Source organism: Pan troglodytes, chromosome 14 (genome assembly GCF_028858775.2).
Source record: "Pan troglodytes isolate AG18354 chromosome 14, NHGRI_mPanTro3-v2.0_pri, whole genome shotgun sequence".
NCBI lineage: Eukaryota > Metazoa > Chordata > Mammalia > Primates > Hominidae > Pan > Pan troglodytes.
The window spans coordinates 90,535,904-90,561,466 of NC_072412.2; the positions used below are offsets into that span (position 1 = coordinate 90,535,904).

General features: G+C 36.7%; 1 long non-coding RNA gene across 3 annotated transcripts; it reads right to left on the bottom strand.

The window, feature by feature from the left end:
• Positions 1-289: 289 nt before the first annotated feature.
• On the bottom strand, positions 290-25,509 carry LOC129136849 (uncharacterized). 3 transcript variants are annotated; one of them, XR_008538857.2, is made up of 7 exons: positions 25,201-25,509; positions 23,764-23,898; positions 13,138-13,168; positions 7,601-7,925; positions 6,165-6,348; positions 3,429-3,563; positions 290-2,037 (listed from the first exon to the last, which is right to left on the bottom strand). It is a non-coding gene; the product is annotated as an uncharacterized LOC129136849 (long non-coding RNA). The 3 variants fall into 3 exon arrangements; XR_008538856.2 differs by lacking the exons at positions 290-2,037; positions 3,429-3,563 and having other exon boundaries at positions 6,043-6,348; XR_010150535.1 differs by lacking the exons at positions 290-2,037; positions 3,429-3,563 and having other exon boundaries at positions 6,043-6,348; positions 23,729-23,898; positions 25,201-25,499.
• Between the last annotated feature and the right edge of the window lie 54 nt (positions 25,510-25,563).

Genomic DNA, 25,563 nt, shown 5'->3' on the forward strand with positions numbered 1-25,563 from the left:
TACAGATACTTGTATGAATTGAATGTATTCTTCCCTTTTCAAGGTCCCAAGAAAATTTGAAATCCCTGGTCCTATCAGAGAGTGACATTCTTTACTTACGACAGGTCAGGACCTTGTAAAGGACAAGATATGGGGCCAATATTTCCAAGGGGCCTTTACTGGCCCTATAGGTAAGCCTCATTTTCTCAAGGTAATCTGAAAATATGTCATTCTAGCCAAAGCCTTGGTAAAATAATGAGTGACTCCAATTATGCCCTATTATAAAAGAAAACAGATTGCTATTGAACTTCTGCAAATAACTCTATTGCCATAAACTAATAATAATTGCATATAGTTTCCAAATTTGGGAGAAATTAGATAGAAAAGAATTATGCTTTAAATTTTGCTCACTAGAGTATACTTTACTAAATTGTATAAAGCTATAACTAGTTTGAAAGAAAAAATATTTTCTTTACTGAAAAACAAAACAAAAGGAATCAGCAAATGTTTTAAACAAAAAGTCATAAAAGATTATTTTACTCTTCTGTTAGTTCAGTCTCTGCAATTGACTCCTGTTCTGTTCTGCTCGATATTGGATCAAAAATCCTCATGAATACATCAGCTCTCCATGAGAGCCCTGGAAAATTTTCTGTCTATTCCAATGTTACAATCTCTAAAATTACCAGAAACCTATATTTAACAGTACTCCTTAGACTTCTATAGCTGATTATAAACTGCGTTATTAAGGGATTAAAGTAAAATGTCTTAGAACAGCTATAGTTAAAGACACAATTGAGAAGGAAATTTAGTTACTTCTGTGTCATACAACTATTTTACATGATAATAATTACTATTGATAACATATACTAAAACATATTAGAGTCACAGGAATCTCATATAATCTTGTAATAAATACTACTAACACATTTATATAAATGTAATCCAAAGATGGTTAAACATCATTTTATGCTTTCTATATGATTTTATTACATCAAATAAGCCAAATATTTATTTTTGGACTTCAAGGGACTGATTAATCCTTAATCCCATCTGCCCTAAGAACATAGAGCTTGTAAACCAATAAATTGGGTGGAGCCCGGGAGCTCTGGGCTGTGAGCAAGCCACCAACTCCGGTCCCCTGGACCCACCTTTTAAATGGTTATTCTGTCTCTTTCTAACTCTTGTCTCTGCCAGACTTGGGATACCCGCTGGGTGGTATGGGGCTGGTTTCCCCAACATCTGGTGCCCAACGTGGGGCTCCCCATAAACTCTACAAATAATCAGGTGAAGAAATACCAGAGCATGGAGAGTGGAGGACGACTGACGAAGGATGCCTGAGTACGTTTTTCACTTCATGCTCTATGGGTAAGTAGGGCCCTCAGAGAATTCCAGAGTAACCTCAGGAAAATATGGGTCAGGCTGAAGGTAAGTTTGCTAATTATTTAAGCCTGGTGCAGCAGTTATTGCACCGCAGGGGGTGGTAATTGTGAGTACCCAAAATCTCACATCTTTGTTCCATCTCATAGAAAAGTATTCTCCTTGGTTCCTGGAATACGGAACCATGAATGTAAAAGATTGGGACAAGGTGAGAACAGACTTAAAACGAGCACAGTAAGAGGGCCATGATATTCCCTTCTCCACTTGGTCTGTGTGGTCAGCAATTAAAACAGCATTGGAGCCCTTCCACACTGAGGAGGAGGATGAGGAGTTTCAGGATGACAGAAAAGTTTAATAATCGGGAGTCTGATGATCAGCAAAGTGAACCATCACAGTCTAGTTTTAAAAAGGGGGAGAAACGGGAAGCTATATATGCTAACCTCCAAAAACTTATCAAAGAAACAGTTCCACCTACTGCAGAAACAGTGCCACCTACTGCGCCTTTAGGGGAAGGTCCAGAATGGCCACTCCCACCTCGGCCTTATGAATTTTTGGAACAGGAGCCTGAGACGCGGCCTGCCACTCCCATTGTTGCATGCCCCGCCATTAACTATGGTGAAGGAAAGCTTCAGGCTTGCCCAACAGCCAGTTACGGTGAGGGAATGATCCAGGCTTGTCCACCTGTTAATTATGGTAGAAGAATGCTGCAAGCTGGCCCAAATACAAATTATGATGCAGGGATAATCCAGGCATCCATTCACCAGGCACGACAAATGGGGGATTTGGATGGTTGGCAGTTTCTGGTAATTATTTCGCCAGCTGAGAAGCTGGCATGGAGAACATGCTCAAGCATGCTGGGAGCCATTTCCTTTTAAAATATTAAAAGACTTAAAGCAAGCAATTGGACAATATGGGCCAGATTCTCCTTGCGTTCATTCCTTGTTACAATCTGTGACTTATAACCGGCGTTTAAAACCCATGGATTGGGAGTCATTAGCCTGATCGACCCTGTCCCCCTCTCAATTTCTCCAATTTAAAACCTGGTGGATGGACGAATCAACAAATCAGGCATGCAGAAATGCTCAAGCCCAAGCTCCCGTTAAGATCACATCTGATCAATTGCTTGGAATTGGACAGGCATGGGGTACTCTAAATCAACAGATGGTAATGGGTGATGAGGCTGCTGATCAGCTCAGAACTATATGCCTAAGAGCCTGGGAAAAAATTCACTACCCTGGTACTACTTATCCTTCTTTTAACTCAGTTCGACAGGGTCCAAGTGAGCCTTATCCAGATTTTATCACCTATTTGCAAGATGCAGCTCAAAAGGCTATTTCGGATTCTCATGCCAGGTAAGTGATCATTCAGCTGCTTGCTTATGAAAATGCAAATACATAATGTCAGGCAGCAATTAGACCTATTAAGGGAAAGGCAGATCTAAATGAGGGAAAAACATTAAGTGAATACATTAAAGCCTGTGATGGCATTGGGGGGCACTTATATAAGGCCAGTATCCTTGCTCAGGCAATGGCTGGACTAAGGGTAACAAAAAACACATGAGTGTTCCCTGGATCTTGCTATAATTGTGGAGAGATAGGACATACGAAAAGAGTGTACAAAGCGCCAAAAAAGGCAAAACTCAGGAGGAAAAAGCAGGGAACCAGGTACCTGTCCTAGATGTAAGAAAGGAAAACACTGGGCTAATCAATGTCATTCAAAGTTTGATAATAGCAGACAGCCCTTGCCAGGAAACAGACAGAGGGGGCAGCCCCAGGCTCCGATTCAAAACGGGGCATTCCCAATTCAGGACAGGACATCCCTGACTCCAAACAGAGTGTTCCTGGCACAGTCTATCCCTGTACAAATGTACAGCAATTGTCCTCCTCCACAGCTAAAGGCAGGGCAGTAGATTTATGCTGTACCAAAGCTGTATCCCTCCATCCTGGGGAGCCTCCTAGGAAGGTCCCAACGGGAGTTTACAGCGCATTGCCAAATGGCATGGTGGGACTCACACTGAGAAGGTCCAGCTTAAACTTAAAGGGAATTCAAGTACATACCGGAGTAGTACTTACATACTGATTCTTGTTAACTTATGGGGGAGAGATCTGCTTCAGCAATGGGGCACAGAAATTTCAATCCCTTCTCCCTGGTACGGTGAAGCTCATCAAAAAATAATGTCAAACATGGGCTATATTCCTGGAAAAGGCCTAGGAAAACAGGAGACGGGCATTATTGAACCCATACAGGTTACTGTAAAAAATGACCAAAAAGGATTAGGTTACCATTTTTAGGGGCAGTCATTGTTGGGCCTCCAAGTCCTATTCCCTTAAAATGGAAGACCCCAAATCCTGTTTGGGTTGAGCAGTGGTTGCTTTCTCAGGAAAAATTGGAGGCCTTACAGGAATTAGTCAAAGAGCAATTAAACAAACGAAACATTGAGCCAACATTTTCTCCATGGAATTCGCCAATGTTTGTAATAAAGAAAAAATCTGGCAGATGGGACATGCTAACTGACTTACAAGTGGTCAGTGCAGTCATCCAGCTGATGGGGGCCCTCCAGCTGGAGCTTCCTTCCCCCACCATGATTCCTAGAGACTGGCCATTAATGATTACAGATGTGAAGGATTGCTTTTGAAATATTCCTCTAGCAGAGTCTGATTTTGAGAAATTTGCTTTTACTATTTCTGCTGTGAACAAGGAACCAGTAGCCAGATATCATTGGAAAGTCCTGACACAGGGCATGTTGAATAGTCCTACTATTTGTCAAACTTTTGTGGGGAAGGCTATTCAACCTGTGAGAGATCAGTTTCCCAATTCGTATAACATTCATTATATGGATGACATATTGTGTGCGGCCAAAAATCGAGACCGACTTATCCAGTGTTATTCATATTTACAGGAGGTGGTAGCCAATGCTGGGTTGCTCATAGCACCAGATCAGGAGGTGGTAGCCAATGCTGGGTTGCTCATAGCACCAGATAAAATTCAAATGGCCACTCCTTTCCAATATTGGGGAATGCAGGTTCAGGAAAGGGCAATTAAACCCCAAAAGGTTCAAATTCGAAAAGACTCTCTGAAAACTTTAAATGATTTTCAAAAATTATTAGGGGATATCAATTGGATTCAACCTACTTTGGGAATCCCTACCTATGCTATGTCTAATCTGTTCTCTATTTAAGAGGAGACCCTGCTCTTAATAGTAAATGAGAACTGACTCCTGAAGCTGCCAAAGAATTACAAATGATTGAAGAAAAAAATACAACAGGCCCAGGTTAATAGAATAGACTCAAGTTTACCATTACAGTTCATTGTGTTCCCTACTCTCCATTCTCCTACAGGGATTATAATTCAGAGTGAGGACTTAGTTGAATGGTCTTTTCTGCCTCACAATACTGTTAGAACACTCACAGTATACTTGGATCAGATGGCAATCTTGATTGGGCAAGCTCACCATAGAGTTGTTAAACTTTGTGGCTCAGATCCAGATAAGATTATAGTTCCAAAGATTAAAAATCAGATTCGGCAAGCCTTTGTTAATTTGGTCAATTGGCAAATAAATTTAGCTGGATTCATTGGAGTTATTGACAATCATTATTCAAAAAACAAACTTTTTCAGTTTTTAAAGCTAACAACATGGGTCCTTCCAAAAATTACCCCTAGTGCTCCGTTGCAAGGAGCAGTTAACTGTGTTTACAGATGGATCTAGCAATGGAAAAGCAGCTTATGTAGGACTCAAAAACAGAATTATTCAAATTGACTTTCAATCAGCACAGAGGGCTGAATTAGAGGCAGGTATAGCTGTGTTAGAAGACTTTAAGCAACCTGTAAAGATTGTCTCTGATTCAGCTTATGTTGTTCAAGCCACTCAATCTATAGAAACTACACTCATTAAATATCTTGTGGATGAACAACTCTATCAGCTGTTTTCTTCTTTACAAAAGGCAGTGCATGATCACTGTTTTCCTTTCTATATTATGTACATTCAAGCAAACACTAATCTTCCTGGGCCCTTGTAAGGGATAACGATCAAGCTGATTTACTAGTTTCCACTGTGCTTACTAATGCCCAAGATTTTCACTCCCGAACACATGTTAATGCAGCAGGACTTAAACAGAAATACCAGATTACTTGGAGACAGGCAAAGGACATTTTGCAACATTGCCTTCAGTGCCAGGTACTACAACTGCCACATGAAGGGACTGGTGTTAACCCATGGGGATTAACCCACAATATGTTGTGGCAAATGGACATAACCTACGTACCTTCATTCAGGAAACTTTCATACGTCCATGTTACTATAGATACCTTTCCTCATTTTGTATTGGCAACTTGCCAAACAGGTTAGGTGGTTGCTCATATTAAAAGACATTTACTTTCCTGTTTCGCTGCCATGGGCATCCCACAAAAGATTAAAACAGACAATGGCCCAGGCTACTGCAGTAAATCTTTACAAGTGTTCCTTCAACAATGGCACATTGAGCACAGTACTGGAATACCCTATAATTCTCAAGGCCAAGCCATTGTTGAACAGGCTAATCGAACCCTAAAATCTCAATTACAAAAACAAAAGACAGAGGGGGGAACCAGAGAATACTCTACTCCCCATATGCAGATACAATTGGCTCTTATCACTTTAAATTTTTTGAATTTGTCTAGAGATCAGGTTACAACGGCAGCAAAGCAGCATTTGACAGGGCAAAAAATAAATTCTCATGAGGGAAAACATGTGTGGTGGAAGGATGTCAGAACCAAAACCTGGGAAAAAGGCAAAATCATTACAAGGGGTCAAGGGTTTGCTTGTATCTCACCAGGAGAGAATCAGCTTCCTGTCTGGGTACCCACAAGACATCTTAAGCTGTGCCATGAGCCAGAATCCAAGGAAGAGGAAAAGACCTCGGAACATCCCTGCACCCCTAGTTCGTCAGATGGCTCAGAAGACCATCTCTGTTGAGCAGATGGAAACTGTAAAGCTCGCCAAGCAACTCCACCGACCTGGGGGCAGATGAAGAGAGTAGCTCACATTGCAGAAGAGAACCTGAGGTCTCAGAACAAGCCACTGACCATCAGTAATCTAATGGTAGCTATGATGGCAGTAATCTCCCTGGCAGTGAGTCTCGCCGTAGCTGAGACAGATCAAAATTACACTTATTGGCCCTACGTTCCATTCCCACCACTGATTAGGCCTGTTACATGGTTAGACTCCCCGGTGGAGGTTTATGTTAATGATAGTGTCTGGATGCCTGGACCAACAGATAAACGAGGTCCTACTCATCCAGGGGAGGAAGGAATGTTAAGGAATGTTTCCATTGGTTATCGCTTTCCTCCCATCTGCCTAGGGCTGGCAGCAGGATGTTTAAATTATAATAAACAAAGTTGAATGGTTTATGTCCCTGCACATAATGGATCAAAAGCCTCTATTCATGCAATCAGTGGAAGAACATTTCAATCTTTGGACACTACTAAATACCTTGAGCACAGCTATGTTATGACACATCACCAGATTAATAAATTTAAACCTAATAAAAAGCCCTGCCTTAGGCAGGCCACTAAATTGTCTGGAAAGCTAGAGGGGCTAACCTGGGAAGATTGTACTGCAAACAGCGCTGTTGTACTGCAAAATAATTCCTATGGAATCATCATTGATTGGGCCCCTAGGGGACGCTTTGCAGTAAATTGTACTGGACAGCATGAAGATTGCAGAGAGATTCCTTTTGCAAATGACTACCCAGATAATGCACCAAAATTATATAGAAGAATTGAAACAAATTACCCTATTAAGTGGGAGGAGAACGGTATGGCTCTTCCAAGCCCGAAAATGATTGATCCAATTATAAGTCCAGAACATCCAGAACTGTGGAAATCAATGATGGCTCAAACCCCAATTCAGATTTGGAAAAGAGAAAATAAAACCGAAACCCATAGTAAAAAACTTCGATTTGTTGTAGCCATGACCTCTAATCGGACAGTCCCATTGCAGAGTTGTGTTAAACCTCCTTTTATGTTGGCAGTGGAAAAAATTAATATCCTACCTGACTCTCAAACCATATCATGCCTCAACGGTCATCTTTTTTACCTGCATTAATTCTACCTTTAATAAAGATAATAACATTTTACTGGTTAAGTCCTGAGAAGGAATTTGGATACCTGTTTCCCTCAATAGACCTTGGGAGGCCTCTCCTTCCATACATATTATCACTGAAGTACTAAAAGGAATACTTAATAGATCAAAGAGATTCATATTTACTTTAATAGCTGTGATCCTGGGCCTTATAGCTGTTACAGCTACTGCTGCTGCTGCTGTTGCTTTGCACTCTTCTATTCAAACTGCAGGCTTTGTGGATAGTTGGCAGAAAAATTCTTCTAAGCTTTGGAATTCCCAAAGCCAAATAGATCAAAAATTGGCAAATCAAATTAATGATCTCTGTCAAACAGTAATTTGGATGGGAGATTGGATTATGAATTTGGAGCATAGAATTCAAATGCAATGTTATTGGAATACTTCTGATTTTTGTATTACTCATAGCTCCTATAATGCCACTGAGCACCACTGGGCGATGATTAGACATCACCTGCAAGGAAAAGAAGACAATTTAACATTAGATATTGCTAAACTGAAGAAAACAAGTTTTTGAGGCATCTCGGGCTCATCTCACCCTGTTGCCTGGAGCTGATATTCTTGCTGGAGCCGCTGATGGCCTTTCTAATACCAATCCTTTAAAGTGGAGTAAAACCATAGGTAGATCAACAATTGCAAATTTTATTTTGGTTTGTGTCTGTTTATGCTGTTTGTTTTTAGTCTACAAATGCGGACAGTGCCTTGGGAGAGAAGCCAGATACCGTGAACGAGCCATGGCATAGCAATGGTGGTTATTAATTTAAAAAAAAAAAAAAAAAGACAAAAAAGGGGGACATGTGGGAAAGAGAGTTTCTGGGATGCCAGTTGAGTTGGTCTCCCCTGTGTGAGACACCCATGGGAAGCCATGGGCAGCCTCTGAGGAGAAAAGTCTCCTTATTGCCTTCATGTCTTTATGCCCCAAGAACATAACCGCTCAGCGGCATTCCACAGGTTGCTCAGGGAGATAACACTCCCTTGAAGCAGTGAAGTATAATCAAACATCTTGGCTCCTCCTGAAACCATTCCCACCCATTTCATTCCCAATAAGTTAAAGATCTTAAGTAGTTTAGACACACGCCTTTGCTCAAGGAAATTCACAGAAACTGCCACTGCTATACATCTTATTGAATGACTCAGAGTTCTCCTTCACTGATTAATCCTTTTCCTCATCCCTTCCTCCCCCTCCCATCTGCCCTAAGAACAAAGAGCTTGTAAACCAATAAATTAGGGGGATTCCTGAGAGCTCTGGGCCATGAGCAAGCCTCTAATGCTCCAGTTCCCTGGACCCACCTTTTAAATGCTTATTCTGTCTTTTTCTAACTCCTTTGTCTCCGCCAGACTCAAGGTACCCACTGTGTGGTGTGGGGCTGGTTTCCCCAACATTATTTTACTCTTTTGTTAGTTCAGTCTCTGCAATTGATTCCTGTTCTGCTCAATATTGGATCAAAAATCCTCATGAATACGTCAGCTCTCCATGAGAGCCCTGGAAAATTTTCTGTCTATTCCAATGTTACAATCTCTAAAATTATGAGAAACCTATATTTAACAGTGATCCTTAGACTTCTATAGCTGGTTATAAACTGCCTTGTTAAAGGATTAAATTAAAATGTGTTAGAACAGCTATAGTTAAAGATACAATTGACAAGGAAATTTAGTTCTGTGTCATTCAACTATTTTACATAATAATTATAATTACTATTGATAACATATACTAAGACATATTAGAGTCACAGGAATCTCATATAATCTTGCAATAAATACTACTAACACATTTATATAAATATAATCCAAAGATGGTTAAACATCATTTTATATTTGATAATGCTTCCTATATGATTTTATTACATCAAATAAGCCAAACATTTATTTTTGGACTTCAAGGGATCTACTAACAAAAAATTAATGAGGTCAATAGGACTGAATTTAGCACGTGATTTTAGAAAGTTCATCAAACATAAAAAGTTTAAAACACTTGACATCACAGAATAGGATCACAGGTCACTGTAAAATAAGTCATTCATTTAGCCAAAGTAAAAACTCAAAGATTTCCCCCTAAAAAGCAAAAACCTTTATTATTTGAGAGAGGAGAATTAATTTCCCAAGCAATAAGCTCTAATAAAAACACCATGAGACTAGTTGAATCTGTCTCTCAAATGTTATAAACAAATCTATTTAATTTTAATTACCTTGACCCTAAGATATAATTTCCATAAATCTTTTTATAAAATTTTATACTTTTTTAAAAGATTTGGTTAATGCTCCAAGAAAGGCGTATTATTCTGACTCAGGGGCCTATATGCTGCTCTTGCATCAGTGTGCATTTGATATTAATGTTAAATTTATAGAGAAACTCTGAGTTAATTTTATCTCTCAAAATGGGCTATTACAATCTCATGTGACTACCTCTTCTGCAATAGTATCTGGGTCTACAGGGGTTCAATAGTTTTAATTTCTGGCTCTGTGTCTCACAAAGGCAGTTTATTTTGATGGTCATCATCTCTCAGTTCTGATGAAGGCTTTAACTGCTGTGAATGCTTAAGATTTAGCAGTACTTGGTGTCCTTTTTAGACCCAGGAGTCAAAGTACTGTAATGTAATAGCACAGGACTCTAAAAGCAATACAGAAAGTTACATGGATATAAAAAGCTTAATTTTTTAAAGTTTTTAATTATTTGTTTTTAAGTTATAATTTGTTTTAATTTAAGTTTTCCTAGGGAAATTAAAACTTAGTAAAAATGACATAGAAATTATTTCAACAAAACATAAAATTTATTTGTTACACCAGTTACAAAAAGGCAAAAAAAGAAAAAACAAGAAAAGTCCTTCTGCAGTGTGATTGCCTGTCTTTCCCTATGGGGAGTTCATTTAGATAACCTGGAAGTCAAAACTAATAAAAATGATACTTGAATTAGTCAAACATAGGAAGAGTGTATCCTGGGGCATAAGTGGAGCTTTTTTGTTTCATTAAAGCCAAAGGCACAGAATGTTATATTGAAAGAAGATATTTCCTTTAGAGCTTTAAGATAAAACATTTTTAGCATCAGGCCACAATAGCAGTTAGAACCCGAGAGAAAAAATTTGAAGGAGTTATTATTTCATGTTTTCTCAAATGGGGGAGAAAACTGAAAACAATGAGATGCAATAAAAGTCGAAATTTGGGGTTAAAATAAATTAAATCTCTTGTAATTTTATTACGAGCAAATAAATAAGACAATTTTGGTGTTCCTACCAATTCTTTAGTGTGTTAGTGTATTTTTAATATCAAAGCCCAATATTTAGAAACACTTCTATAAATAATTTCCTTTTATTATAGCCAATGTGATCATTTGAAGTTTTCTTTCTCATAAATTCTCTTTGTACAAACCTGATCATGACTTACACAAACCATTTGCATTATACTCAGATTTCCTGTTTTATCCTAAGCATCCCTCTCTCCTAAATAACCAATTATTTTACTTTAGGACAAAAATTTATCTTACAAGATTATTTCCCATACACAATTATTTTCCTTTTAACCTTTACTAGCTGAAACGCCTCTTTATATGTATAACTTTCTTTGCATCTCTCTTATTTATTGGTTCCTTTTACTTTGTTTCATAAGTAATCTTTAAATAACTTTTGAATTAGGCAAAAATTATTTTCCTTTAAATAAGAACACATTTAAAAAATGATTTCCTATAATTTTTAAAACATTGGAAATGACCCAGACATTTAATGACCATCTTTTATTTAGTTTAATATAATTTTAGATTCTAAATAATATGACAAATTTATTTATAAGCATTTATTCCATTACATTTACCTGATTAATTTATTTTTAATAGTTTACCATAGATTACTTATGAAAAATGTGATAGTTATTATTTAAAGTTATTTTCCTGTTAACCATTTGTATATCCTGTGAATTTCAGGTGTTTACTTAAGAATAATAAGGTTAAGTAATTCTTTTTGTCAATAACTCAAGATTTAGCTGTTAGTATTGAACAAGCAATATTAAATGCCTTATTTATAAAAAATGACACAAATAAAGATAATTCTCTTTTGGGCTGCATTTATAGCTTTATAACCCTCATGGCAAATTTTGACAGCTTATAATATCTAGCAGAGATAAATTTAAAACTATTTGACCAATAAATCTAAACAATAATGTATGCTGACAATTCTGAAGACATTTCTAATTTTATTTTACCAACGAGCTTACTTATTAAATATTAATTTAAGTCAGGTAAACTTGAAAATGGATTTGGGCTTAAAGCCTCTATTTTTCTGATACAGCATTTGATTTAAGCACTTTTTTTTCTTTATGCCAATGAATTAGAGCTCTTTTTAATATTTTTTGTAGTGAAACATATACGTGACATACATTATATATTAAATAAATACACAGATATATTAAATATGCAGGTAGAAGTAAATCTTATAGATCCACAAGACCCTTTTCTTTTTCTGCTATTTTAGACTTTCAATTTCTTGATAATCTGTTTCATTACTCCAGGCAACTGTAAGCTGGAGAGCCCTAAATTTGCTTACTTAAGTAACAACTCTTAGGTGAAAATCAGATAGCAAAATTCACACTTCAAAGTACAGAGAGATAGAGGAGAGAGAGATAGAGAAGAGAGAGAGAGAGTCTGTTGTATGAGAGGGAGATTAAAAATAGATGCCAAATCAAACATAAAATTCTATCTTCCACAGGATTGTATAAGAGGACCAATTTTATTTAGTAGGTAGTTTTAAATTTAGTCTCTATCTTTTAACTGGATCACTGGGCTCTGAGCAAAGCTCCCACTGAATCCCGGGTCTGCAAAAAAAGAGCTGTCATGAGATTAAGCCATGTGATGCTTTTACACTGCACTTTGTTATAAAGACATTTCTCTGTCTAAACCACACCCTTTCTTATCTTAAACAATCAAGAGTAGCCTCTGTTGTAATAATTATTTAAGTCCAAAAAAATCATATAACACAATACAAAAACAAGTGGTTGAAGATCTGAGAGGAGCTTTTCTTTTTAAACTTTTGGAGTTTACATAAGGAAAGACAAGCGTTTCTCTCCGAAAAGGAGTCTGGAAAAATAATGATTCGTCAATAGACTATAAAAGAAACTGGTAAAATGGTTTCTTCTGATTACATGGAAGAAAGATCACGGGCATAACGACTTTAGAGTTCTTGTGTAAGAAATTATAAAACAAAACATTAGTATTCTGTGCTGCTTACTATTGAATGCAAAAAGGAAAACATGAAGTATTAATTTTAAGCTTGTTTTAAAATGGGAGTCCAAAACCATGACAATTTAAAGAAGCATTTGCTTCTCATACCCAATTTTTAAAATATTAAAATGAAGAAAGCCCTTGAGTTATAAAACAATTTAACCATTCTTATATTAATGATGAAATATCATTAATATTTCATCAATATCAAGTGTGATTTCAAACAATACCGCACTTATTGTTTAAACCTCTGTGTAAAATAAGAGTCTCAGATTAAAGAATAATATGGTTTTCAGCTAATCTTTTCTTTCCATTGGACAAAAATTCCTTAGGAGATAAAGCTAATCATCTGTGCCATGCTAACATTGTGAACCCAATATATTTGTGATAGATCCATAAAGAAGGCATAGAGATGAGAAAGCAAAGATGTATATATATACAAGAAGCAGACTATAAATCTTACCATGAACATGATTATTTTCTCACAGTGCTCTCTGCAATCAAAGAAAAATAAAAGCCAATTAAAATTAAGGAAAGTATATAGGCCTGAGTTAATAAAGAGGCTAAGAACTTTAAAGATGTAAAGCTCCCTCTATGCCCTCCACATCTATTAGCAGAAAATGGAATGTACATATTTTTTCACCCAAGCTTCTAAGGCCAAAAAAAAAAAAAAAATGTAAATGAAGATTCCCCCAACAGGTGGAAACAGTGATTCTGGAGAATAATGTACACGGGAGCTTCTTTCAGAGACAAGAGTGAAGGCCTCGGCGGGGCGCGGTGGCTCACGCCTGTAATCCCAGCACTTTGGGAGGCCGGGGTGGGCGGATCACGAGGTCAGGAGATCGAGACCATCCTGGCTAACACAGTGAAACGCTGTCTCTACTAAAAATACAAAAAAATTAGCCGGGCGTGGTGGTGGGTGCTTGTAGTCCCAGTAAGTAGGGAGGCTGAGGCAGGAGAGTGGCGTGAACACAGGAGGCAGAGCTTGCAGTAAGCCGAGATCGTGCCACTGCACTCCAGCCTGGGCGACAGAGCGAGACTCCATCTCAAAAAAAAGAAAAAAGAATGAAAGCCTCCTTGTGTCTGCATCTACCAGAGGTCCTGAACTCTGAGCTCAATGTCGTGACAAAATGGGGATTTTGTCTCACTTGGGAACAGGATAATGTAACTTATGTGGAAAGCAAGTTAAACTAATATTTCCTTTCCAGCACAGAAGACTGTGACAGTCATTCTAGCAATGCTAATAATCTGGCCTTCTGGCTTCTTTCAGAGAGGTCTGTAGTTGAGATTTCTTTTAGTCAATGAAATGTGAGTCGATGTGAACTGTCCCGTGTCTTGGCAGAAGCTCTAACGGGCAATGTGCAGTTCACCATGCTTCCTTCCTCCAGCTGTGATGTACTTGGAAGCACATGTTGAAACAGCGTCCATCACCTTACGTCTTGAATTGACTACCATGAAAAGAGGCTCTTACCAATCTCTGTACATCAAGTAGTGTAAACCCTTAGTTGTGTTATGTTGCTGTGATTTTGGAGTTGCTTTACGGTTGACCCTTGAACAACACGGGTTTAAACTGCATGGTTTCTTCTGCCTCCGCCATCCCTGAAACAGCAAAACCAACTTTTTCTCTTTCTCCTTCTCAGTCTAATCAACGTGAAAATGACAAGGATGAATACCTTTATGATGACCCACTTCACTGTAATGAATAGTAAATGTAGTTTCTCCTCTTTATAATTATTTAATAACGTTCTTTTCTCTAGCTTGTTTTATTGTAGTAATATAGTGTATAATATATATAACACACAAAATAAGTGTTAATCTACTGTTTATGTTACTGATAAGGCTTCTCATCAACAATAGGCTATTAGTAGTTAGGTGTGGGGGGACTCAAGTTATAAACAAATTTTTGACTGTGTAGGGAATTGGTATATCTAACTCCCATGTTGTTCAAGGGCCAACTGTATTTTACCCTGTTCAAGGGTCAACTGTATTTTATCCTGTTCAAGGGTCAACTGTATTTTACCCTGTTCAAGGTCAACTGTATTTTACCCTGTTCAAGGGGCAACTGTATTTTATCCTATTCAAGGGTCAACTGTATTTTACCATGTTCAAGGGGCAACTGTATTTTATCCTGTTCAAGGGGCAACTGTATTTTATCCTGGCAAACATTTCCTATAATATGTGGAACAAAAATAGTTTTACTTAGTTTTTTATTTAAAAAAAATGAATGAGATGTGTGTGTGTGTGTGTGTGTGTGTGTGTGTGTGTGTGTGTGTGTAGTCATCGCTCAGTATTTATGGGAGACTGGTTTTTCAGGACCTCTTACAGATACCCAAATCCACAGATACTCAGGTCCCCAATATAGAATGGTGTAGTATTTGTGTATAACCTATGCACATCCTTCCATAATTTTAAATCATTTCTAGATTCCTGATAATATCTAATAAAATGTAGGTGCTATATACACAGTGGTTACACTGTATTATTTAGGGAACAATGGCAAAAGTCTATACATTTCAGCTTTGCTTTTGTAAAAAACAATATAACAACGTAGCTCATCTGAAATTCCTCTTGCTGGAAAAAATAAAAATTTGTTGTTGAAATAACTTAATATAGTCATAAATATATAGGTTACCTTGCAAGAAAATAAGGGAAATTCTGAAAATAAAACAAAAGAAAAGCCTAAGCTTCTAATGTGTATATAATCTCATGACATGGATGCCTAGAGGAATTTGTGCATGTTCACAACTAAGGTGTTTCTGTTTTATACGTGTGACATAACATTTGTATACTGGGAATAGGGAGCAGGGCAGGAGATAAAGCCTTAGGCCAATTCATGACTTGGAAACATGTAACTGAGGCTGAAAATTCTAAGAAATTCACAATTAAAAAGTAGGCTACAGAAAGGAAATTTGCCTATCTTCGCTTGTATTCTATGTGGGAAAAAAAAGTTCACCTGAAAATTTATGTCCTTAAGCAAGCATGAAGATGCAGTCTTTTAAAAAATTCTGTATGTTTAAGTTGTACTGCAAGATGTTTTGGTATACATATATAATGAAGTGATTACTATAGGTCAAGTGAATTAACATATCCATTATTTCCCATAGTTACATCTCTTTTTTCTTCTTTTTTTCTTGTGATGCAAGTCTGGAAATTGAGAAATTACCATATAAAGGGGTGGGTTGCTAATAATTCAGTAGACGTACATGGTAAAAGCTATCATAGAAATGCTCTTGAGTAAAATATCAAGCAACTCATGATAAAAGAATCTGTCTAAGCAAAAGTCGGCACTGTGAATGTATAAGTAAAGGTAAATAAAATGAAAAGAAAGAGAAAATAAATAACAGACAACCATGGAATACAATATTTGTTTCTAAAATAAAGTAATGTAAGAATAGATTAAAAATACAAGAAAAAAACCCATGTAATATAATAATATGTGAAGTCGAGAAATAATCAAATTAAAATTAAATATGCAGTGATGCAGTAAGCAGTAAACTAGTATAATTTAACAGACAATTAGCCAAATGACACAGGAACTTTAACACATGGACAATATAAAGAAAGTTTATGAGACATGTAGGGTGTTAAAGAAGTTCCATTAACAGAATAAATGAAACTGAGTATTTACTCTGAGAAGGCTAAGGATATTCCGGGTAAAATGGAAAACATGCATCTTCAGATTCAGCAAGCACAGCGGGTCTTAAGCAGAATAAATAAGAATCAATCTGCACCTGGACATTGTCATAATTAAATTACAGAAGCATAAATGGAATAATAGTTATTTAATGTATGTAAATTAAACACACACACACATACACACAAACACACACTACATATTACCTCCAAAAAATGAGAATTTGATGACTTTTTTAAATAGCAAGAATAAGCTAGAATATAATGAGGAATTTCAAGTTACTGGAAGAAAATTTCTGTGATTTCAGAATTCTATATCAAGATAAGCTTAAAGAGAAAATATGAACTAATAATATGTTAATACCAAAATAGAAAGCTTTGTACTAGCAGAACCTCATTCTACAAGCTAGTAAAAGATGTGCATCCAGAAAAAGAAATGACAATGCATGTAAGTAGTTAGGGCTAAATACATCCCTTCATAAGTGATAGCTGACCAGTGAATGAATACAAGATGAGTTAGCCGTGTGAAAGAGAATGAATGGGGTATAAAGTGGGGATTCTTAAAACAGTACTTCAAATATATAAAATATCATCATGGAGCCTAAGAAACGATCCTAGTACAGACCTAGGGGCTACATGTTGGTATAGTATCAAAAGCCATGTAACTGCCAGGTTACATGCTGTTGCAGGAAGGTGTACTGTTACTCACCCATAATGGGGAAGCACTGGAAGAATTTAAGTAGATTGCTGACATTCCAATTGTATTTCAGAAATATGGATAGTGCAATAATTTTGTGGACAGATTGTAATGAGAGGCAAACAGACATGTAAGGAAGTTTTTGAAAAAAATGTAATGAAAGTGTTTTATGAACAGAAAAGTTTTGTAAATAATGGTGTAAAGAAAGAGAAAAAAATCTATACTGCCTTTTTTTTTTTTTTTGGTTTGAGTGTCTGGGAGGATATTGTTCAAATTTATTATTGTGGTACAAATTAACCAAGGCAAAAAATGAGTAGTCACCTTCAACTGTATTACAATTGAAAGTCCTCTCAGTCAAACCTCCCAGAACCTTAGAGTTTACAATTTTTGGATTTCTTCACTTATCCCTTGCATGAGTTAGATTTCTCCAGATTGCTGTTGTTTCTTATAGGGAGTAAGAGCAGAGACTGGTACACGATGGTGTAGAGCTATAACGACTGAGTCTCTCTGAAATAGAGCAAATCTTTCGGAGGTAATGTAACAATGTGCATACGAAAGCAATCACAACATTACATCTACAGTTCATCTGAAGCTAATGAAATCATTTGGTGTGATCAAGACAATGAGGAGATGAATGCTGACCATTGCATTTTTTGATGAAAGAAAATTATCTTGTGCTAATTGTATGGGTTGTTTCTATTTCCTAATGAACTCTATTTTTAACTGTTAAAGTTTTAGTTATCAGATTTATCAGTTATCAGAAAAACACAAGTCTTATCGGCTAATGAATGCGATTTTTCTCTCCATTCAGTTATCCTTGTTACCAGGGCTTGTTCAACAATAGACATTTTAATTTTTACATTAGTTATTCTTACTGATAATTGAAAAATGTAGTAGTAAAAATGTAAGAATAGAGGAAGAGTAACTAGTTAAGAGACAAATGAAGATGTCTAGGTGAGCAATTATGATGGCTTAGGCTCTGGAATTAGCAGTATAGATGATAGAAGTGAAGAGATTCAGGATTGAATATAAAAACATAAAAGAGTTAAGATTAACTCATAGGTTTTATGCCTGCACAACTGTATAAATTGCGGTGCCTTTTACTAAGTTAGGGAACATAAGGGAAAAAGCACATACAGTGAATATAGTGGAATCAGTTTTAAGGATACATTTTTTTTCTATGTGATCTTTGAAAAAAACAACTTAACAATTAAAAGATGTAAAGCGAGTGCTGTATAATTAATTCTGTAGCTCACAGAAAGAGTCTATTTCTGACTACAGATAAACCTTTTTTTTAGACACTTATAAATTTTATATAAAACACAGATTCTGGATAAAAATATGCCGAAATCGAATGCAGATAAACGAAAGGCTCAACACACTTCTTGGGTTATCCCAGAGTTTAGATTTGGGGGATGGAGGAAACAAATTTTAAAAATGACCAGTGTTACAAGTTGATATCCAAGAGAAATCTCTGATAGAAGACAAGAAAAAGGGAGGAATGTATATCAAATGTGTCTAATATGTTGAATGAATTGTGAATTAAAATTAGTATTAGATTGGAGATAATGGGAATCTTTCTACCAAGTGATAAACTGGTTTCAAGAGATTTAAGCAGAAGATAAAGGGGAACAATGCTAATAGGGCATTCTTTGATAATTGGCTGCAACATAGAAGAGTGAAATATAGTGGTAACTAGAGGACGATGTTGGTTGAAGGAGCCTTTTGTGATAAAATATGTTACAATATATCCTTATGTTTGGGGGTTTCATTTTCATTTTTTATTTTTTTGAGACAGAGTCTTGCTCTGTTGCCCAGGATACAGTGTAGTGGTGTGATATCCACTCACTGCAACCTCTGCTCCCAGGCTCAAGTGATCCTCCCACCTCAGCATCCCAAGTAGCTGAGAGTACAGGAATGTGCCACCATGCCTGGCTAATTACTTTGTATTTTTAGTAGAGGCAGGGTTTTGCCATGTTGCTTAGGCTGGACTGGAACCCCTGGACTTGCCTAGGCTGGACTTGAACTCCTGGACTCAAGCAATCCACTCATCTCAGCCTCCCAAAGTGCTTGGATTACTGAGCCACCATGCCAAGGGATAGTGTATCCTTATATTGATAGGAATTATGATGCAGGAAGAAGAAAGGAACTTGCAATAAAAAATTTTAGTATAGGTATATGAGTGGGATACTGATGGTTTGACTTTTTTTCTTTTTTTGAGACGGAGTCTCACTCTATCGCCCAGGCTGGAGTGCAGTGGCGCGATCTCGGCTCACTGCAAACTCCACCTCCCGTGTTCACGCCATTCTCCTGTCTCAGCCTCCCGAGTAGCTGGGACTGCAGATGCCCGCCACTGCGCCCAGCTAATTTTTTGTATTTTTAGTAGAGACGGGGTTTCACCGTGTTGCCAGAATGGTCTCGATCTCCTGACTTCGTGATCCTCCCGCCTCGGCCTCCCAAAGTGCTGGGATTACAGGCGTGAGCCACCGTGCCCGACCGACTTTTAATAGGATAGAAACATTTGGAATTCAGTTATTATAATAGAAGGAAAAAATAGTTTGGTAAATTTGGGACTGTGTAGAGGTAGAAGACCTCTTCTGATTGCATACATTTTCTCAGTAATGTAATGAAATCATCAGCTGATAACAGGAGAAAAAAAATGGAAGAAATAGTAGCATAGAAAAGTGGAAAAAAATAACTGATGTGGGAAGTACAGGAGAACCACCTAGAGACTTATACTGATGAATTAAAGATGAATGTATGTGTTGGATGGGGGTGGCAGGGAGAGTTGCCCAGCTATATTCACTATTCCAGTGCAGACAGAATGTTTAACTTAAGGGTACTGTGATCTGCACTCCCTCAATCTCAGGAGTTTTAATCGATGGAGAGAAAGCAAACCTCAGTGTTTATGCACTGAGGGTCATTATGCAATGACCCTTATATGTGTGGGTCATTGGTTCTAAGACCTGTATACAGCAACACTAGAATGAGAGGGTTGATAAAATGTGAAAATATATGCATGTTTAGCTTATGCATCACAGGAGGGCCTATATAATTTTAGAATTAGGGTATTTGAGTGACTGAGCTATCAAGATAGATGGTGGTTGCCAGACGAAGCCATGATTAAAAGTAAGACCCAAGAGTTGGTTCAATTATTGTTAATTTAAAATCTAGTTGTGGCCATTAGATTGGATGACTGGGGTGCGGTGGAAGACAAATGTATTAGAGGGGAGAAAGTTGCACAGAACTATGGAGAACAGATAATCTTTTTATACTAAATGATCTTGAGTAATGAAAATGTTACCAAAACACCAGGGGCAGTCTAGGTCCTGCTGATCACTGTGCATAAAGCCAATTACTGAGATGAAGAGTATTGCCAAGGAAGAAGGCTTTAATTGGGTGCTGCTTCTGAGGAGATGGGAGCTTAGTCTCAAATCCATCTCCCTGACCAACTAAAAGGAGGGGTTTATATAATAGAAAAGAAATGTAACAATGTGTAAGAAAACAGTAACTAGGGAGGAATAAGGAAGCAATCAGGATGAATAAGGGATCCTGGCATCTTATTATCTGGAAATGGTTATCTGGTGAGTTTCCGTTCTTTGCTAGTTTTTTTTTTTTTTTTGAGAGGCCTGAGGTGATTTCCTGATGAAAGAACTCAGATTAAACAAATACAAGTTTCATGCTTTAAGACCAGAAGGGTCAATTCCTATGTTTACCACAAACAAACAAAAAGGCTGGGAGTGGGGGCTCACACCTGTAATCCCAGCACTTTGGGAGGCTGAGGCAGGTGGATCACGAGGTCAGGAGTTTGAGACCAGCCTGACCAACATGTTGAAACCCCGTCTCTATTAACAATACAAAAATTAGCTGGGCTTGGTGTTGCATGCCTGTAATCCCAGCTACTCAGGAGGCTGAGGCAGGAGAATCACTTGAACCCAGGAGGTGGAGGTTGCAATGAGCTGAGATAGTGCCACTGCACTGCAGCCTGGGTGACAGAGCGAGACTCCATCTCAAAAAAAAAAAAGTCTGTGTGACAATTAGGTTGGTTTCAAAAACACAACTGGACAACTGGTATAATACAATGAATTTCTTCACTGGATAAGGGCAATTAGCAGACGGAAATTTATGACTCTGACAGAATGAAGTAAAATTTTACAATCTGAGGGCATGAAGATCAAAGCCCTGGTCTTTCCGACAGTATGTATGTTAAAAAACTTGGGGGAGCTTCAATTATTTGTGGGATCATGGATCTGGACGGTAACACATGTAGGGCATGACATGCCACCAAATCATTTTCTTTTATGTATGATTTTACAACATCAGATTTAAAGACTATTGAGTAAAAATATATTTTCTTATAAAACATTTTAAAACCCTTTATTGTTCACAGGGCCTAAGTTTAAACTTAATGTGGACTCTTGCCATTTGTTAATTGAAGCATTTCTGATTAGCATTCTAATTCCATCAAACTCACATACTGGATCTGTTATTTTGTACTGATTATTTCCATGTAGGCTCCAATGCAAATTAGCATCTAACTTACAATACCTCAAAGGAGTTCCAGAACATGACCATTTAGTACTTCAGAAATCAAAGTTGCATTATTTTTATACAGTAATTATATCAGATGTATGTATGCCTCTTGTCTTTCAAGCCTGAAATTAATTTTTTGAAATCTGCATTTTTACCATATGATAAGCATTGAGTCTCAAGAAACAGTTTGCTTCAGTGAAGAATGAGTCAAGGGTCTTGCTTTCAGTCTTTAATAGAATGCAGATTACCTACTGAAAAGGAAGGCCTTTATTTCATAAATTGAATAGAAAGATAAGTGAAAATAATTGTAAGTATTTAAAAGTAGATCACTTGAAAAAGTCAAATCTAAATATCTCTCTTGAGAGCCTGTACTTTCATTTAAATAAAAAGTATTTTCATTTATTTTAAAGATTTTAGTGTTTTGTTCTATTTATTTTAAACTAGATTTGACTAGCATGAATAATTCAGCATTAAATTTTTTCTTTATTAAAAAATAAATTCTTAAACGTTATTATTTGATAAAAAGCACATCTTCTATATTCATTAAAACTAAACCTCATATAGAAAACATTCATTCTTCTACTTTGCTAGCAACTCAACCTTTTAATGAATGACATAAGCTACTACTAGTCACTCATTCTTAAAGCAAGAAAAGAGTAGAGTCAGATAATTATAAAACTAAAAGAAAAGAAAACCAGAAATGGATATCTACCTGAAATTCTGTATTCTACAAAATGATCCTTTAAAATGGAAGAATACTTTTTTCTGAAAAATAAAAATTGTGGAAATGTGTTGCCTGTAAACTTGTCTTGCAAAAAGTGTTTTAAAAAGTTATTTAGGAAGAAAAATGATATAGTTCAGAAACTTGTATCTACATGAGGAAAGGAAAAGCATTAAAGTAATAAACACAGATAAATAAAATATTGTATTTTTCTAATTCCTAGATCTAGGAGATAGAAGTTTGTTAAAGTAATAACAACAAAATTTGTATTTGTTAATTATAGCAAGTATGAAAATGAAATACATGATGATGTTATGAGGGGCAGATGGGACAAATTCAGAGTATTTTCTTACAAGATACGTGTAGTGCACATGAAGTGGTATATCATTATTTGAAAGAAGATGCCAGGCACAATGGCTTATGCCTGTAATGTCAGCACTTTAGGAGGCTGAGGAGGATCACCTGAACTCAGGAGTTTGACACCAGCCTGGGCAACATAGTGAGACCTCATCACCATTAAAAAAAAAAAAAATAGCCTCATGCAGGGGCGTGTACCTGTAGTCCAGTCTTGGGAGGCTGAAGTGGGAGGATCACTTGAGCCTGTAAGGTCAAGGCTGCAGTGAGCTGAAATTGTACCACTGCACTCCAGCCTGGGCAACAGAGTGAAAAGTGTCTCAAAAAAAAAAAAAAAAAAAAAGAAATCCTGAAAGAAGACTTCATACCTACAATAGCTGTAAATTATATTGTAACCTTTAGGGCTAATACTAATAAAAGATAAAAGCATAATTAAAATGCTAAGAGAGGAGAGAAAATGAGGTTATTTTTAAAAGTGATCAATTAACACCACAGAAGGCAGAAAAAAATAGTGGATGCCGAATGATGGTTACTAGAGGCTGAGAAGGGTAGCGGGGAGGGGAGGATACAGCGAGGATGGTCAATGGGTGCAAAAGTATAGTTTGATAGTTTGAATAAGACCTAGTATTTGACAGCATAACAGGGGGACTACACTCAACAATAGTTTATTATGTATTTTAAAATAAAATAAATAAAAGACTGGAATTCAGATTTTCTTAATACAAACAAATGATAAATGCTTGAGGTGATGGATATCCCAATTATCCTGATTTGGTGATTACACATTGTATCCCAGCATCAAAACATCATATGTGACCCATAAATGTATACACAAAAATAACAAGAACAACGGATAGAAAGCAGTTACAGAATGATAGACATGAATCCAAATATGTCAATAATCACTTTAAACTTCAATGGTCTAAGTATACCAATTAAAAGACAGAGTGGATACAAAGTTGAGACCCACCTATATGTTGTCATCAAGAAATCTTTAAGAGAGAAACATTAAAAGTGAAGGGATGGAAAAGATACGGCATAGTAGCAGTAATAATCTAAAGATAACAGAGGTACTATATTCATTTGCTAGGGCTGTTATAGCAAAATACCACACACCGTTTGACTTAAACAACATAAATTTATCTTCTCACAGTTCTGAAGGCTAGAAGTCTGAGATGAAAGTTTTGGCCTGGTTGATTTCTTCTACGGCCTCTCTCCTTGTCTTGTAGACAGTAATCTTCTTTCCATCTTTAAATGGTCTTACCTCTGCGTTTGTCTGGGTCCTCCTTTAAAGGACACAAATTGTAATGAATTAGGGCCCATACTACCGAAACTCATGTTAACTTAATTTTCATTTTAGAGATGCTATCCCTAAATGCAGTCATACTCTGAGGTACTAGGGGTTAGGACTTCAACATAAGAATTTTAGACGAACACAATTCAGCTCATAACTGGTAGTTATATTAATTTTAGACAAATCAGACTTCAGAGGAAAATAAAATATCAGGGATAGAGAGAGGCATTACATGATGAAAAAGCAGTCATTTCTCCAAGAAGGTGTAACAATCCCTAATGTGAATGTCTTTAATAATGGCAATATATGTAAGGCAAGAACTCATAGAAATGCAAGGTGATATAGATAAATCTATTGTTATATTTGGAAATGTCGAGACCCCCCTATGAGTAACTGACAGATCAAGGAGTCAGAAAATCAGTATAGTTGAACAAAATTGATACCGTTGAATTGAACATCATCATCAATCTACTGCAGACACTTGATATTTATAGAATACTTCATCCACCAACAGGAGAATACACATTTTTCTCAAGATGTCATGAAACATTCAATAAAATAGACCACATTCTGGGCAATAAAACACACCTCAACAAATTATTTTTAAAAAGTAATGTCAAAGTATATTTTTAGACCAAAATAGAATTAAAGGTGAGATCAATAATTAAAAGATACTTGGAAAATTCCAAATATATGGAAATTAAATAACACATTTCTAAATAACATCTAGGTCTCAGGATAAGTCTGAAAAAAATTTATAAATATTTTGAACTCCATAAAAAGAAAATAAACTTACTGCAATTTGTATGATGCAGCAAAATAATTCCTAGATGGTAAGTTGTAGCAGAAAATGTATACGTTACAAAAGAAGAAATATTTAAAATCAGTATTCTGGTATCACAAATTATGACACTAAAAAAAATTGTAAATCCCAAATAAGTAGAATAGTAAAAATTCGAGAATTAATAAAATTCGAAACAGAAAATCAGTGAAAAGTATGCTATTAGACAACATCAATAAAACTGATAAGCCTCCAACCAGCTAACCAACAAAAAAGAAAGGAGACAAAAATTACAAGTAACAGAAATATTACTACTGATTTCATGGATATTAAAATGATAGGGAATATTGTGAATGAAACTATGTCTATAACTTTGATAACCTAGATAAAATGGACCAATTTTTTGAAAACACAATTAGAAATAAAACTAGAAGAAATAAACAATCTGCATAGGCCTTTATCTATTAAATAAATTGAATAAACAACTAACTTTTAAAACAGAAAGCATCAGACCTGGTGATTATGTGTCCGGAATTGGTGGGCTCTTGGTCTCACTGACTTCAAGAATGAAGCCGTGGACCCTTGCAGTGAGTGCTACAGTTCTCAAAGATGGTGAGTCCGGAGTTTGTTCCTTCTTGCTTCTGGTGGGTTCAAGGTCTGGCTGACTTCAGGAGTGAAGCTGCAGACCTTTGCGGCGAGTGTTACAGGTCATAAAGGCGGCGCCGATGGAAAGAGTGAGCAGCATTAAGATTTATTGCGAAGAGTTAAAGAACAAACCTTCCACTGCCTGGACGTGACCCCACTGCATTGCCGTTGCTTGGTGGGGCGGCCGGCTTTTATTCCCTTATCTGGCCCCACCCACATCCTGCTGATTGG